This window comes from Cervus canadensis, chromosome 11 (assembly GCF_019320065.1).
Source record: "Cervus canadensis isolate Bull #8, Minnesota chromosome 11, ASM1932006v1, whole genome shotgun sequence".
Taxonomy (NCBI): Eukaryota; Metazoa; Chordata; class Mammalia; order Artiodactyla; family Cervidae; genus Cervus; species Cervus canadensis.
Window position 1 is genome coordinate 32432875 of NC_057396.1, and position 17897 is coordinate 32450771.

At 46.7% G+C, this 17897-nt stretch overlaps 1 protein-coding gene across 8 annotated transcripts in view; it reads left to right on the top strand.

Moving 5' to 3' along the window:
- The window catches only part of PLEKHA7 (pleckstrin homology domain containing A7), a 211842-nt gene that overhangs the window by 105331 nt on the left and 88614 nt on the right, over positions 1 to 17897 (top strand). Inside the window, exon 1 of one of the 8 annotated variants that reach the window (XM_043482020.1) lies at positions 12036 to 12171. The exons of the other annotated variants lie outside the window; for them this stretch is intronic. The gene's annotated coding sequence lies outside the window, so the exon portion shown is untranslated. Of the gene's footprint in view, positions 1 to 12035; positions 12172 to 17897 lie in introns of those variants that run through there. 8 annotated transcript variants of the gene reach the window in all.

Consider the following 17897-nt stretch of genomic DNA (forward strand, 5'->3'; position numbering starts at 1 on the left):
GGTGGGAAGAGTCCCCTTGTGGACTATGTTGATTTTATATTTGATTGACCTCTTGGTAGAAGTGCAGGCAGTTAAACCTAGGGATCCAGAGCAGAAGAGAGTGGACACTGGAAATACTGCTTCAGGAGACATACCCATGGCAGCGAAGAAGCTTTCCAGGGAGGATATTTAGCATGGGGCAGGGGCAGGGGCAGGGGAGGCGGGTGGATGGCAGAACTTTGGGGACCATCGTGTATCCTGTTTGATCATGTGTGTTGGGGAGGACACGTAGTATCTCAGGGCCTACAGGGGAGAGGAAACTGAAGCTCAACAAGAGCAAATGACACTTGCAAGTTTGTCTTTTAATCAGTTTGGCAGATTCCCCCATTGACCAACCAGCATTCAGATAAGGCTGGATTTGCCCCTTGGGCTCTTTGATGTCTTTCTTTGTGACCAGTTGGACTAAGTGTCTCAGTGACAGGGCTATTATTATCCCTGCCTCTCCTTGGGTTTAGAAGTCTTTGTGCATTAGTAAGGAGGCTTTTCACAATTTGCTTTTTTCCCTGCAATGGCAGATTTTTCCTTGGCGCCTTCTGTGTTCTTGGTTCACTGATTAATAGACACTTGAGGAATTGCAGGGAGGCATTTAACATGCATCAGATACCATCACTAGCAGAGAAAATGATTCACTGAGCTCTCTCTCTGCTGTCTGCGTCTCTCCCTGCCAGCATAGCTTGACGTTGGGGAATTGAGTCTGAATCTGGAAAAACACAGTTTAAATGTGTGATTCAGAGTCAGTGACGTGTGTGCATGCATGCCCAATCACTCAGTCTTGTCCGACTCTCTGCAGCCCTATGGACTGTAGCCCTCTATCCATGGAATTTCACAGGCAAGAATACTGGAGTGGGTTGCCATTTCCTCCTCCAGGAGATCTTCCCAACCCAGGGATGGAACTCAGGTCTTCTGCATCTGCTTCACTGGCAGGCAGATTCTTTACCACTGTGCCACCTGTGATGTGCAGCTGTCTCCAAAGCGGGGGTCTTGGAGAGGTGGATAGTGAGGGGTCTAAGAGGTTTGGTGTTCCCATTTCCTTTACATTACCTTCTTCAAAGGCAGGAATCATTCCAGGTTAGAGATAAGTTCTAGGCTCTAACCTTCAGGCCTTTAACCAGTACCCATGCTAGGAGGATTGGGACTTCAGACTGGGAGGTGGACTTTGTTTTCAGTGTGAAGATGCTAGTAAGAATGGCTTCTAGTAAGCCCTTGTTGTTGTGCAGTCACCCAGTCGTGTTTGACTCTTTGCCACCCCTTGGACTGAAACATGCCAGGGCTCCCTGTCCCTCACCGTCTCCTGGAGTTTTCCCAAGTTCATATCCATTGCATCAGTGATGCCATCCAGACATCTCATCCTCCGACACCCTCTTCTCCTGTGCTCAATCTTTCCCAGCATCAGGACTTTTCCAATGAGTCGTCTGTTTGCATCAGATGACCAAAATACTGGCCTTTTATATGTTCATGAGTTCTCACAGTGAATATACTGGGGTGGTTTGCCATTCCCTTCTCCAGTGGATCACATTTTGTCAGAACTCTCTGCTATGACCCATTTGTCTTGGGTGGCTGGCCCTGTATGGCATGGCTCATAGCTTCATTGAGTTACACAAGCTCCTTTGCCACTAAAAGGCAGTGATTGTACAAGGTACAAGGTTCAGTTCAGTTCAGTCGCTCAGTCGTGTCCAACTCTTTGTGACCCCATGAATCGCAGCATGCCAGGCCTCCCTGTCCATCACACACTCCCGGAGTTTACTCAAACACATGTCCATCGAGTCGGTGATGCCATCCAGCCATCTCATCCTCTGTTGTCCCCTTCTCCTCCTGCCCCCAATCCCTCCCAGCATCAGGTCTTTTCCAATGAGTCAACTCTTCGCATGAGGTGGCCAAAGTATTGGAGTTTCAGCTTCAGCATCAGTCCTTCCAATGAACACCCATGACTGATCTCCTTTAGGATGGACTGGTTGGATCTCCTTGCAGTCCAAGGGACTCTCAAGAGTCTTCTCCAACACCACTGTTCAAAAGCATCAATTTTTCGGCACTCAGCTTTCTTCACAGTCCAACTCTCACATCCATACATGACCACTGGAAAAACCATAGCCTTGTTTTCGTCTTTCCTTGGAAATATAAGGAGCCAGTTTGGACATGATGTTTTCATGTAGAGTAATCCATCCTTTGACTCCAGAGTCCACTTCAGACAGTTAGACCCCCCCCCCCCCCCCCCCCCCCCGCCGACCCCCGTCATCCATGTCTCCAGAGTTGGAATCCAAGTACCTAGGTTTGAATCCTGCCTCGGCCCCTACCTGGCTGTGTAATCTTGCGCAAACCCCTTAATTTTTCTCATCCTCAGTTTCCATATCTATAAAATGGACATAATAATACCTGACTTTTAGGATTGTATTAAGGTGTGAGAGAGTGCCTGCAGAGTGCCTGGAATATGATATTGATATGATATATGATTTACCTACTGCACTAACTGTTACAGATCTCTGTCTCACCTTGTGTGGTTCTTTATTCACAGCCCTCTGACCCCTGCACACACATTTTGGGCTATCTGCAGAAATCTGACACTTCAGCATGGTGGGCTCTCTAGGGATATGGGGAGCTAGTGAGTTTTCTTTAGGGAGAGGGGACCTCGATAAGACCATCTCTGCTATTTACCTCCTTGATGCCAGTCATCATTTAGCAGGTCTTTCACAGAATCTACACTGCAGTGTGGGACGGGAAATGGAACCCAGTTCTGGCTCTAAACCCATACTCTTCCACTGACTTTGATGTCTCGCCACTGACTCCTCCCTTCTTGAGGCCTGCTTTGCCCTGCCTCCCTGCCCCACCCTTCCCCTCCCCGCCCCAAGAAAATAAAAACTAGAGTAGAACCAGAAAACCCTGTCAGGATATTCTGTCTGGGCTTCGTGTTTCGCTTACTGGAAGGTCTGGGTACTCTGGGTCCTGTGGGTTATATGCCTTCTTCCTGCTGGGCTCCTGACCCGAGGTTCCCTTCCTGAATGGGCATCCCTAGGAAACTGAGAAGGAAATGGGTTTGGGTGGGGGCTTTCCGAAATCATCCCATTTTGCCCTTGTCTAGAAGTGAGATAGGCAGCAAGAGCCCCTCCCTGGCCGGATTTCTGAAATCCTTGCCCCTGCCTCCGCCCCCCATCTCAGCACTGAGAGTGGGATGGTCCCCCTCTCCTGGGCCATGGAGGGATGCTGGGCCAGTTGCCCTGTGTGATTAGGGCTCTGGAGTCCCTTGGCTGTGTCAGTACCATTGCTGGAAGACCCCAGAGGGAAGCTGGGAAATAGGCGGCCTTAGGAGGTCCCGGGCAGGCCTGTGAGGAAGCAGCTGTGGAGGATGGACCGGTGTCCTAACCTGATGCAGGACGACCCTGCGGAGGCTGTGTGGGCAGAGCAGCGGCAGGAGGCTCCTCCCCCTGGAATGTGGCTGGATGACTTTCCCTCTCACACCCTACGGACAGCTTCCAAACAGAGACCCTGCACTTTAAATCCTCATGGATATCCCAGGGCCCTGGTGCAGGGACTTTAGATCTCTGGGCTCATACGTTACAGGACAGCCCTGGTTTCTGGAGTGAAGTGCTACATGTCAGGGTATACGCTGGCCATTCTACACTGTATACCTGCATGTGAGCTCATACATGAACTCATGCATGTGTCCCTGTTCATGGTTTCCTCCTTCCCTCACTGCCCTGGCCACCAGGCAGCAGGCAGAACAACTTTGCTTGCCATGTCCACTTTGCTGTGAGTACCAGAGAGTTACCTCCTTTCCTGTCACCGCTTTCTCAGCCTCACCAGTGTGGAAGGTGACATGGGGTAAGGGAATCTAGTCGAGTAGCATCAGGTGTCAAGGGATGGAAGGGCTCCCTGGGCTCATCATCTCCAACCTATTCCCATTTTACAGACAAGAGAACTGAGGCCCAGAGAGGGAAAGCCACCTGCCTGCATTCCCCTTTCCCTGGTATTGTTGTTTACCTTGAACAAATTAAATGCCTGACGTGGGGTGCAGAAAAGACATCGTGATGTAGGAAAAGAGTTTGGCTTCTGGACCTGGATTCTAGTGGAAATCCTAAATCCTGAAACGTGTGGTCTTGGACAAATGAATTAACTGCTTGTAACCTTTTTCCTAAGATGATAATACCTTGCGGTGTTAAAGTGACCGTTAGAGGTAATATATGCAGGCATTTCAGGCAGTTACTCATCATGGAAGGTGTTCAGAAAGAGGTGACTGTTACTTTGAATATAGCCCCAGTGGTTTGTTACTAGATCCTGGCTGCATTGAACTGTGAAAGCTGTGTATCTAAAAGAAAAGGCTTGACATAGGTATTGTCAATCTTAGTGTAAGCTTCCTGTGAAAAGGGTCTAAGGAACCTAAGCCAGCCTCCACTATAGGGCTGTGAACACCTGCTCCTGCGGCCAGGTTCCTGGGAGATGGGCATAGGTTCTCAGTCATAGCTCTGTACAAGGCCTTGTTGCTTTGTATTCCCACCAAAATATCTCTTCATGCTCAGGATCTCATCATCCTACCCATGTATTTCAGAAATCTCTTGACTCACATAATTGCTAAATGGTGTGTTTCATGAATTAATAGATTCACAGAGCTAGAGAGGAGCATAAGGTCATCTTGGCAGATTGCAGGCCTGGGGTTTGTGTCTTTTCCTTACCAACATGTTGCCAAATGGTTTTCTGGCCTGGGCTTGAAAACGCCCACCAACAGGAGGCAGCCAGCCAGTCTGATGTTCAGAGGCCACGCTGTAATGTTGTGGACACGCGATTCCCTGAAAAATCTGCAGTGACTCCATCTTGGACCTCGGGGGACAAATCAAATCACTCTTTCTCATGATAGCCTTTCAGAGGTGATGACAACTGTTGTGTGCGCTGAGTCTTCCTAGGTCTTAAAACTCCAGCTCCTTCAGTGGCTTTGACTCTTCACAGCCCTGGCTTCTCTCTCCTGGACATGCTCCAGCTTTCCACTCTGGCCTGTAGGTGTGGTTACCAGAAGTGAACACAATATTCGGATCAGTTCAAAACAGAACTTTTTTTTTAAACCTCCCTTTTCTTAGACCCTGCACCACTATTGAGTGAGTCCCAAGGCCCTAGTGGCTTTGTGACAGCTTTTCCACACTAATTGGGTTTGTGGTAAATCAACACCACTAAACTAAAACAGATTTTGTATTATTTCCTAGAGCTGCCATAACAAGTTACTATAAACCTGGTGGCGTAAAACAACAGAAAGTTATCCTCTTATAGTTCTGGAGGCCCAGAGTCTGAAATCACAGCGTCTGCAGCCTTGGTTCCTTTGGAGGCTCTGTGGGGGACTCCATTCCATGCCTCTTTCTCTGCTTCTGGGGGTTGTTGGGAATTCTTGGCATTCCTTGACTTGTCAATGCATCACTTCAATCTTGGTCTCTGTCTTCACATGACTGTCCCCTCCCACATGTGTTTTATATGCCTCTTGGAATGGCAACCCAATCCAGTACTCTTGTCTGGAGAATCCCATGGACAGAGGAAACCAGAAGACTACAGTCCATGGGATCACAAAGGGTCAGACACGACTGAGTAACTCACGCTTCCCTGAATCCAGAGCAGTGGCACTGGATTTCTATGCAAGGTTTTTTTGACTGGACATGAGGATTCCCAGCTCTCTAAAATATATTTTTCATGTTTTTTGGTAGTAATTAGTCACTGAAAGATGGATTTTTTTTTTTAAAGCAGGAAATAATTTTAAAACAATGTGATGATGATTTTCCCCCCCCATAATCCTTGTTTTCAGGAACCTAGTGGTATGTTCTGGTTAGTGATAACTATGACCTTAAGCAATTCTCTAACCTACTCTGACCTCAGTTTCCTCATCTGTGAAACAAAGATTGGATGAGGTTAGCTGTATGTCATTTTCAACTCTGAAATTCTTAATACAGTGGTTTCTGGAAAGCAAGGCTTCCTGTTGATGATAAAAGGTCTCAAGTTGGCTTACTAAACTGAGAATTCACAGCTCTTGATGAAAACAGATTATCATTTATGAATCTGAAAATCCGAAAAACTCTGTCCTTTTGTTCACCTTTGACAGGATATGGAGTCTAAGCTATGACACATCCCCTCCTTCTTCTTGATTACTCACGAAGTGTAAGATCCTACAGGGTTGCATTTAGTTAGCTCTTAAATATTTATTACATGAAAGAAACAATATACTTATGTCACATATTATTATTGGGAGCAAATAATGCGGTATCATTCACGTCTGATCATCTAGTAATTGTGGGCCTTTTAAGATTCCTTCTGGGACTTCCCCGGTGGTCCTGTGGTTAAGAATCTGCTTTCCAATGAGGGAATACGGTTTTGATCCCTGGTCAGGGAACTAAGATCCCACATTGCTCAGAGCAATTAAGCTAGAGAGCCACAGCAGAAGATCCTGCGTACTGCAACTAAGACTCGATGCACCCAAATAAATTAATAAATATTTTTAAAAAGATTCCCCCTGAGTGTGCCTCTCAGAAGCAATTATTTTTATTTATATTCCAGTTGTACTGAGATATAATTGACATATAGCACTCTATAACTTTAAGGTGTGCAGCATAATGACTTGACTTACATTCATCATGAAATGATTATCACAGTAAGTTTAGTGAACATCCGTCATCTTGTCTAGATACAAATGAGAGAAACAGAAAAAAAATTACAACGAGAGCTGTTAGGATTTACTCTTAACAAGTTTCATATATAACATATGGCAGTGCTAATTATATTTATCAAGTTGGGCTCTAAAATCACTGCGGATGGTGACTGTAGCCATGAAGTTAGAAGACGATTGCTTCTTGGCAGGAAAGCTATGACAAACCTAGACAATGTGTTAAAAAGTGGAGACATTACTTAGGTGACAGAGGTATGTATAGTCCAGGCTATGGTCTTTCCAGTAGTCACGTACAGATATGAGACCTGGACAATAAAGAAGGCAGAGCACCAAAGAATTGATGCTTTCGAACTGTGGTGCTGGAGAAGACTCTTGAGAATCCCTTGGAAAGCAGGGAGATCAAACTAGTCAACCTTAAATGAAATCAACCGTGAATACTCTTTGGAAGAAATGATGCTGAAGCTGAAGTTCCAGTACTTTGGCCACCTGATACTAACAGCTGACTCGGAAAAGACCCTGATGTTGGGAAAGATTGAAGGCAGAAGGAGAAGAAGGCAACAGAGGATCAGATGGTGGGATGGCATTACCGATTCAATGGACATGAACTTAGGCAAACTCTGGGAGATAGTGAGGAACAGGGAGGCCTGGTGTGCTGCAGTCGGTGGGGTCACGAAGAGCCGGACATGACTTGGCAACTGAACAACAAAAACATTATATCTTTAGTACTTACTTGCCTTATAACTGGAAGTTTGTAGTACCTTTATCCAATTCCCCCTCCCTCATCTCACCCAGCCTCTACCTTTACCATCCCCACCCTCACCTCTGGTAACGGCAAATCTGATCTATTTTTCTGTGGGTTTGTTTTTATGTTTTGTTTGTTTTTGAAGTATAATTGACCTACAGTACTATGTTTGTTCCTCTTACACAAAGTACTGATTTTTTTCTATCTCAAAATGATCACCAGGATAAGTGTAATTACAGTATGTCACCATATAAAGGAATTAGTTACTTATTGACTGCATTTCCCATGCTGTACATTTCATTCCCATGACTCATTCATTTTGCAAGTGGAAGTTCGTATCTCTTAATCTCCCTTACCTATTTCTTTCCTCACCCCGACCCAGAAGCAGTTTCTTCTGACCTTGCCGTGTGGCTTGTGGGATCTTAGTTCCTCAACCAGGGGTTGAGCCTGTGACTTCTGCATTGAAAGCATGGAGTCTTAGCCACTGGACCACCAGGGAAGTCCCAAGCAGTTACCTTTAAAAGACGGTGGCAATGTTTCAAAGTTGCTTTCTGGAGCAGTTCCCTTGTCTGTGATGCAGATGGCTATGAGGCCTGGACTTCAGGGCCTATGCTTGAAACTCCACGGAAACATGCATTTTTCATGTTTCACAGATCAAGGTCTGTGGTCTCATTCCAGGTGCACATGCTCAGATGCTTTTCTGTTTCAGGATCCCCTTCCTGCCATCAGTAGCCCCTGTGAATATCCATAGGGGGCTGCAGTCTCTGGCGCCTCTCTTCTTTTGAGTTCTTTAGGGACAGACTGTTGGCAGTGCCTCTCTGGATTTTTCAGTCTATGCAGAAAGTCTGCCGACTGTCATGGGCTTCACCTTTTCAGGAGACGGGTCAGAGAAGGCTAAGGGCACGTCTACTTACTGTTATTGTTGGGAAGATTTTTCTAAGTTTTTTGGTAAGAGGGAAATTTTCTGGCTTACTTTTGCCATCTTCTTTTAGTTCTTATGTAAGAAATCTTTATTCTTTACAACAGACCTCCTTCCTAAGAGGAAGAGCTTCTCTAGAATCAGTGGTGGTGTTACGAGATTGGGGTCGCAAACTCAAATGTCTGTAGAGGCTTAGTGGATAACGGAAAAGCTGACTGTATGTATGCTCTCCAATTTGTTTTAGTTTTACTCTGTCCACTTGGTTTATCTTTGTCTCCCTAATTCTGGTTGAGATACAGGCATGAAGAAACCTCTGTCCTGTAGGGAAGTGAGAAATGCAGGTATGATGTCAAATAGCACTAAGTGTACACCCTCAACATCGGGAAGCAGTAGGGAGTGGTGGGGACTGCAGTGAACCAGAAGGGCCATCCCACCTCTCATGGGGTCCTAGTGTTGGCATAGATTTTGATTTACCAGGATGAGCTGAGTTTTTTATATGAAAATTTCCTGTTGTTAAACTTGGGCTCAATTTAAAATATCTGTGTTGTTGCTCAGTCGCTCAGTGGTGTCCGACTCTTTGCAACCCCTAGGACTGCAACATGCCAGGTTTCCCTGTCCTTCACCATCTCCTGAAGCTTGTTCAAATTCATGTCTATTGAGTCAGTGATTGCATTCAACCATCTTGTCCTCTGTTGTCCCCTTCTCCTCCTCCTTTCTGTCTTTCCCAGCATCAGGGTCTGTGTGGTTCAACTGAAATGAATTTGGGGGGACAGATTGGTTTGCAGGTAAGCAATCTGAACTCTCTCATACATGTTAGGACAGTTGGGCCTATGGGGTGGGCTTCTGGGTCATCTCTCAGGTTGGTCTGGTAGGGGGTCCTAGTGGAGCTGTGTGTGGAGGGGGCTGCTTATGTTCATCCTTGCATGTGGATATGAAGGAATAGAAGATACATAGCATAAAAAAGCAAGTTATAAAGAAAGCTTTATTCCATTTATGTAACTTCTTTTTAAAATGATGTGTATATATATTTTTAAATGCATGAGAATTTCGTAAAGGCAAAAAACAAAAAGAACACATAAGAAACTGGTAAAGGTGTTGCCTCTGAGATTGACACTGACACTGAATTCAAGGCAAGAAAGGGGTCCTCTGCTTTCTGGTTTATACTTGTCTGTGACTCGGAATACAGTTGACCCTCTGTATCCATGAATGCAGAACCCACAGATAAGGAGGGCTGACCGTACTATGCCCTTTTATACAAGGGACATGGTCATCTGTGGATTTTGGTATTGGGGAGGGTCTAACATGCCAAGGGACGACTGTACTTAATTTTTGTAAGGTAAAATGAAAAGAGTTTTTGGGAAGTATAATTGCTATATAACGAGTGTAAAGCTTCGTGCTGAGAGTACAAGGAGGGAGAAGGCTGAGTGGTCTGGAGTTATCAGGAAGGACCACTGGGAAGAGAAGGGACCTTGAAGGTTGGGCAGAAACTCATTGAGGGGGAAGACTACAGGAGCCAAAGCCCAGGGATGGGGTGACTTGGGGACTGGTGAACAGTTGAATTTGGTAGGAGCCAAGGGTCTAGGGAAGTAGAGAAGGCTTTAGCGGATGATGAGCCATGGAGAGGGTGTGTACCAGGAGGTAATGGAATGAGAGCCGTGTTCCAGCATGATCCATCTGGCAGCAAAGATGAGGGAGTTTGGAGGCAGGACTCCAGGGTGGGAGCCGCTCATGTGGCCTCATCCAGCTCCCAGCTAGCTGTCACTGATCCTTGCCTGTGTGTTGCCTTGTGAGTGAACAAGGGTTATGGCTACATACCTGGTGAGTAAGCTCTCGGGAGTGTGGGCTTTGGAGGTTGGCCAGCCTCTGCTGGTGCTTGAAGTGGTTCTTGCGCCTCTGCTGACAGTATGTCTCCCCAGACGTTTTAGAGATTCTGTGACGCAACTCGCCATAGACTGAAGTGTAAACCACTAAGAACAAGCCCATACTTTGGAGTCAGGCGATATGGGCTTGAAATCTGACTTTGTCATTTACTGGCTATATGACCTTGGGGTGGCACTTGACCCCCTTGGGCCTCAATATTCACTTTTGAAAAATGGGGATAAAATGATTCACCTCCTAGAGTTGTTATACCCAGCAGATTGACAGTTGGCAATTAGGTGTACTTTGCTGTACTTTACATTGCGGTACTCACTCTGATCTGTAGTTATAAATGTTTATATTATTTATGGTTAATATTATAAAGTACACATTGTATCTATTTATGACCATATCCGTTTGTTCTTTTGAACTGTAAGCTCCTGTTCAGTGAGGATAATTATGTTCTACTCACTGTCTTATCCCGAAACACTCACCGCTGAACACATACTAGGGCTAAATAAATGTTGGATGGATTGAGTTTGTGTTTTTAATCCTACTCCAGCTTTAACAAGCAGTTGACTTGTGATCAGTTAGGATATATCGGTAGTTGAGAGCATGTCTCCTTTGTGGTTAAAACAAGATTTATCAGTTCAAATGCGCTTGTTAGGATAATGCATCAGGATGGCTTGTGAGTCCTTCATTCTTTCATTCTACGGTGGCAGATCTGTTTTGTGGGGCTTGATGTTTATAAAACTGGGGAGGTCTTCTTTAAGAATACATACAGTTGTAGAAAGCATGTACACACGTTGGTAGGCCACTTTCTAAGGCCTCGGAAGGGGCTGGTGATAGTGAGGGGTCCTAACACTCGAGATTCCTTAGTTTCACAGTGATTCATCTCTGCATTTAAAGATTTATAGAATACATTCCCTACAGGCAGTGGTGGGAGTTATGAAGGATATAGAAATTTTTAAAGGGAAAAAATGATTCTAATGGATACAGATTTTAGTAAAATTGTCAGACCAAGTAGACTCGGAACAAAACCCCTTGCGTTTTTCTTCAGCCAGCAAATATTTATTGAGCACCTACTATGTGCCAGGCACCATGTAGGCATCAGAACATAGCTGTGAAGACAGAAGTCTTGCCCCATGGAGCTCATATTTCAACTTCATCATAACTTGTGACCTACCTAGGGGCAATGGGGAGCCACAGTGTTGCTCTCAGGCCGTGGGGATAAAGGCACATTGATGCCTTAGTTTGCCTGGCCTTTCTCCTCTCCAAGCCTGCTCTGGGAATGAGAGCAACATGGTTAAATTGATGCAGAGAAGACCGTAGCCATCCTAAGCAGTGATGAAAGAATCACAGATTGTTACCACTGGGAGTGAGTATGACGGTTGGTAACTGCTCAGGCTCTTCCCGACTGTGACCATGAGAGATAGCGATGAAGGATCCCTCATTTCTCTGCCAAAGGCTCTCTGCTTCGGGGCTGATTTCAGCCCCATTGTGGCAGAGCAGAACTGAGTGAGCAATTCATTCTGATTCCAGGGCTCACAAGCGGAGGTATTTCTTATGTCCTCCTACCAGAGGGGCAGCCAACCCCATGGTCTCAAAGAACAGAGCTGGGCCCTGGAGACACAGAGTGCCTGCCTCATTGTTTACCCCAGCCAGTGCTCGGCTTGGCCACAGTGGGGCGGTGACTCACAGCTGGAACTGTGCTCCTGCATCGCTGCCAGATTGCAGGTTGTGTGTGTGTGGAGGGTGGGGATGGGGGGTAGGGAGGAGGATGAATGAGTAGGAGCCAGTGGCTGCTGGATTTGTAACACCTGGGGAGGCAGCTGCTCCAGATCCAAAACTGAAATAGAGCCGGCAGGCTGCAAGCCTCCCTCCCAGTCTGACTTGAACTGGGAACGCTGGGAAGACACAGCATGGAGCTCCAGCAGAGAGCAAGCGTGTCTGCTGCCTTTGCCATGGAGAACGACGACCCAAGAGCAGGTTAGTTCTGTATTGGTTTCTAGGATTCAGTTTACCATGATGTATTCTGATTTGTGAAAGTCAAGTCATGAGTGAGAGAAAGGGAGTTTTCGATGGAGTTATTGGGAGCACCTGCAGTTAAAAAAAAAATCCAGTTTAATTGGGAATAAACAGGACAAAAGTATCATTAACTACACCTCCGTGCTGTCATTACGAAAGATATTCTGTTGGCAAGTGAGACTGGGGAGGACAGCTGTTCTGCCTCCTTCCTTTGTGTTTTCAATTATGTGCAGTGTTGTTACATTTCAGTCTGGCTCCCGCAATAGTCTGAGATGAGCCTCAGCGTCTTAAGATGTTACAGCTGGAGGATCTCTAAAACATCACCTGGTCTAGCCTTCTCGTTTTACACTTGAGAAGTCTGACTTATTGAAGAGCATTAAATAGAAGCATAAAACTGGATGTTCTTTAAGGTAGAAAATGTTTCTGTGCAGTTTTGAAACTTCTGTAGAGTGTGTGTCCCTGGCTCAGACAGCCTGCTGGGGAGGCTGTTTTGTCTTAGGCTGCGCTTTCTGAGCTATGAGGGCTTCCCTGGTGCCTCAGACGGTAAAGAATCTGCCTGCAGTGTAGCAGACCCTGGTTCGATCCCTGGGTCAGGAAGATCTCCCTGGAGAAGGGAATGGCAACCCACCCCAGTATTCTTACCTGTAGAATTCCATGGACAGAGGAGCCTCGTGGGCTACAGTCCGTGGGGTTGCAAAGAGTCAGACATGACTGAGCGACTGACACGTTCACTTTTTTTCTGAGCCGTAGGGCTCAACCAGTGAGGGACAGAAGTGTGGCTCAAGGAATGTGCTTATTGATCTTAAACTACTTGGCTTGGTGAGCGAGTTTAAATTTAAACAGGAGGCTGAGTGTTTTGCCTTAACTCAAAGGGAAAAAAATGTGTTCTTTAGCCAGGCTCATAATATTGAAGCTTGTAACATAGAAAAAGACAAAACAACTGTGTTAGAGTGGAGATTTAGAGCTAGCAAAAAAAGTATGACAGGAACTGAAGGTTGAGTGTCTGCTGTGGGGCAGGCACGTCATCAGTGCTCTTTGTAAGAGTCTCGCAGAATTGGAGTTGGCTCCTCTTTTTACAGATAAAGAAAGCAACACACTCGGAAAGGTCATTAACTCCCTCAAGGTCGTGCACCTCCAGTGTGCGGCAGAGCTGGGCTTTGAACTCCAGCCTGTCCGACTCTGAGTAACCTGGGGTTCATGCTTTGGAGGCCTCGGGTGGCTTCTCCAGGTAGAGGGTCTAGCCCCGTCATTGGACAGATGAGGAAACTAAAACCCAGCAAGGTTGTGTGTTTGCTCAGGGGCGTAAAACTAGTTTGTAGTAACAGAACTGGTCTCCCCACTCCCATTACAATGCTTCTCTGCCAAGTTCCTTTAAAAAAAAAAAAAGGTAGGAGAGGGAGGCAATCTGGGTTTGATTTCCTCATTTCATCAGGAGTTGGGCTTTAGTCTTTTCATGGTTATTGAAGTCCTGTGGAGCCACAATTAAAACTTCCTATGAAACCAGCAGTCCTAAGTATTGGAGCCCCATGTGGGAGCTCGGGGAGCAGAGAGGTTTGCAGTGTGGGTTACTGGGTCAGAAGAGGTAATTTATGAATTGAATTGGCCACTGAAAGCATCTGAAAACACTTGGAAAGCCTAATGAAATACAGAACTTTTCAAATTTTGCCGGAAGACTTCAATCTGTTAAATTCAGTGTTTGGGAAGGAGACACCTCCCTCTTGCAAGATTTGAGAGCTTTCCGTTCACTCCATTAATTTTGTGACTCCCTTGAGCCCAGCTCTGTCTGCACTAGGCTCAGCCCCCTTTGGCACTTTTAGGTGAGGAGAGCAGGTCCTGACTATCCCTCAGGGTGTTGGGTCTGAGGGTTGGCTGAATTTCATGTTTCTGCCTGGCTGGGTGTGAGTCAAGCATGGATGTCGTGGGGATGGGGAAGGCCCTTCCTTGGTCTGCGCCAGGCTCCCCAGGGCTGGTGGATTCTCCTAGCCTGGGTGTAGGATCTTTATCAGGGCCTGGGGGCCCTGGCCTCCCCCACTCTCTCTGGGGCATGTGTGATACGTTGGGCTGCTGAAATCGGAAAGTGAGATGGGTTCTGCATAGCCTCTCCCTGAAGGTGCTGTGAGTTTGTGCTCAGGCTGGTGAGATAAAGGAGTTCAAGTGCCTGCTCCATGGCATTGCTGTTGTGTGCTGTGGGATATACATTAGAAATCAGTGAAGGACTGCTCCCAGCCCTGCGGTTAACTTAGGATCTTACTGGAGCTAGGAGAGAGGGGGAGGAGAGCAAACACAGATGAAACAGTAGAAAGCAATGTGAGAGTGTATAATCATTACCAAATTGCAGGTTTCACACCAAATACTCTCCCAGTTCACAAGAAGGAGATACAGGTGATGTTTGTATTGTCCTCCTCTGTGTTTTTAATCACCTAGTAATTGTCTCCGGGGTGTTTGCATTCCATGCTTTGGTTCTCTCTGCTGAGTGTGCTTCCTTCTCCTTTGCAGGGGTGGTAGAGGGGGTTGCAGGGGAGTGTTAATTTCTCCAAATTACATTGTAACACAGTTGGGAGGGAGCCAGGGATGAAGCGATCTTAGCATGTTGGTCTCTGATGCATCCTTCCTCGGGTGGTACGAGCAGAAGCCACTGCCTTTGGATGGCTTATGACCCTTCAAGTTCTTGTCATTTTGTGACCCGAGTCCAGACTTCTATAAGGTTAGCTAGCCTATTTGGAGGCATGACCTCACTTTAAAGTAGGAGTCTCCTCAGTCATTATTTCTCATTCATTCATTTGGCACATATAACAGAGCCGGACTCTGTTACGGGCTGATAATAGCAGGAAAAAGACAGGCAAGGTCCTTGCTCTCCTGGAATACACCATTAGTCAGGGATACTGATGATCATCAGTAAGAAAAATAACAGTTAGTAATAATTAAAATAGGGTGATGTGATATGACTGGGAGCTACTACTTCAGTGGGTGGTTGGGAAGGGCTCTGAGATGATAATTCTGCTGAATGGCAAGGAACCAGTTAAGTACAGGGGAAAGAGCATCCAGTACAAAGGTTGTTAAGTAGGAAAGAGCTTGATGTTTAGGGAACAGAAAGGAGATGAGTGTGGCTGGAGCAGGATAAGGAAGAAGGAGACTGGTGCAGGAAGAGGATGGGGCGGGGCAGGGGCCAAATCACCTGGGATCTTGGAAGCCCAGGTAAGGAGCTTGAATTTTAACTCTATGGGTGATGTGGAGCTGTTGTACCGTTTAAAGGGGAAGCGCGTGTTATCTGACATTTTAAAAGATCCATCAGGCTTTCGCTGAGGACGATGGATGGTATAGAGGCCAGGGTGGAAGCAGGAAAAGCAGTTGGGTGGCTGCTGTGATGACTAGGGTATGCCTATAGACGTGGAAGGAAGTGTATGGATTCAGAGTGTGTTTTTTAGATGGAGGCAGCAGGACTTGCTAATATATGATATGTGGAGGTTAAGGTAAAAGAGTGGAGGATGACTCCTAGGTTGTTGAAGAGTGATGCAGTTAATGGACGGAGGGAAACCTGGAGGGAGGATTATTGGGTTGGGTGGGAGTGAGGTGAGGAGATTCATTCTGGTTTTGCCCTGTTCCAATTTAGATGCCTGTTAGTTACCGCTATCGTCAAGACACAGCCAGGTTCAGTGGACATTAATTGAGTACCTTCTGTATGCCAGGCATTGTGTGATGCCCTTTCATATATCCTCACAACAATCTTTCCTTCTGTGTAAATGGAAGAACTGAGGCTCAGAGACTTCCGTGGTGGCTTGTTCTGGTGTACATCCAGATCTTCTGACCCCAGGACTCTGGACTGACGTGGTGCCCAGGGTGGATATTGAAGGAGGTTGGTTAGTACTGTGTTGACGGCACTCACTTGGAGAGAGGATGGGGACCATCTGTTGGCTTGTCGAGGCCTGCTTCCCGTGTTTCTGGAAGAAGGGCCTGTCAGAGTCATGCTGGTGTGCAGAGAGCTGCTTGACATTTTCAAAACAGCGCAAGCTCCAAAGACTACATCAGTAACCTCCTAAGCCCCCCTTAGGAAATGCCACATGAATAGCAGTGACACTTTGTACGAAATGAGCAATTCTGTAAAAGTGTTAGGTAAAAGAGAACAAAAGTTGCCTGAGAAGTGTTGAGGGTGTAGAGATGCCATCGGGACTCCTGGCCGCTCAGTCTTTACTCTGCAGCCCAGATGGGAGCTGAAGGCAGGAGGCAGTTTCTTAACGTTTTTGGAGTTTGGGTTATCAATTCGGGGACCTAACTAAGAGCACTATTTTGTGACCCGGCGCCTTGGTTTCCTGGAGACACTGGGATTTAGAACAAAGATAGTAAGGGCCTTAACAAGCCTGGAGGCAGTGCTGACCGTGGCTTGAGGTCTGCAGGGTGACCCTTTTACAGTAATCTGGGAGCTGTGCTGAGGAGCCAGAAGGTCCAGAGTGCGAGCTGCTGCCAAGCATACCAATGAGAACAGCCTTGATAGAGTCCCTCCGTGGGCTCTGAGGCCGGATACTTTCCTTATATTTTAAGCTGTTTCTTCTCCTCTTTACAGCAGGGGCCAGATAAGAGCTGGTGCTGACAGAGCAGATCTGTCACACTCTCAGCATACCAATACCACCACTGGCAGAAAAGTAGATTTGCCAGGCTGGTCCGACCCCCACTCTTGAGCACCATTCACGTAAACTCCAGAATTTCTCCCCATGCCGAAAAGGACAGCTGTGCTAAATTGGAACCTTTATGTTTAACCAGCCAGAGTCACTGTTGTATGAATGGAAGATTAAACTTGCAAAAACATTGCAAGAAGCTGTAGGACTCATTTACCTTTTACTCGCCCTGTCTGCGGTGGGCTCTTCCTTCTGCTGAGCTCAAATCAGTCTGCAGTTCTCCCTGGTCCTCACTCTGTTCTCTTATCAAGTCTCCTGCGTTAACTGTCAGACTTATTTAGGGCCTAGCGCAAGTCCTTCCAGCCCAGGGCTTGTGAAGACCTGCTTGTTTACGTGGATGGTTACCCATGGCCCGCCTGTATGGGGATTGTCCTTCCCTGCCACCTTCCACCCGTGTTCCCTGGTCCTCTCGCAGGCAACACTGGCTGCTATTCAACCTGGACAGCTGTTCCTGGGAGGAACAGTGGGGATCTAAGAATAAAGGCTAGGCTGTTTTCTGTATCACTTGCCGAGTAACTTTCTGAAGAGCAACAGAAGCCCTTGTATGGAGGGAAGAGAGTTTCTGGGCTTCATTGAAACCAGCCACCTGGCTCCTGGCGGGGCCGTCTCCATCACTGCCGGGGAGCAAGGTGGCAATTCAGGTTTAAGAACAGGTATTTCAGGGGATTTGTCTGTGCCTGCTGTGTCTTAAGACAAGGTGATAGGACATGAGATTCGTCATGGGTTTTAGAAAATAAAAAATCATGAAATGGAGCAAGCTTGGAGATTTGGCTGAGGGGTCAAGGACAGTAGATAAAACCAGAGGACCTTGCAGTCTCCAAATGAGTGTGGGGATCCAGTGTTCAGTAGGTAACCTCCATTTCGTGAGGGTGAGCCTGGTATAAAGACATCAGAAGGGCGGTAGTTGCAGGAACACAGGAGTTGACTGTTGAGGGCACGTCATTTACCCTTTCTGGGCCTTTCCTTACCTGTGGTTTGCTCTGATGAAACACAGCCTGCCCTGTTGGGTGTTCAGGC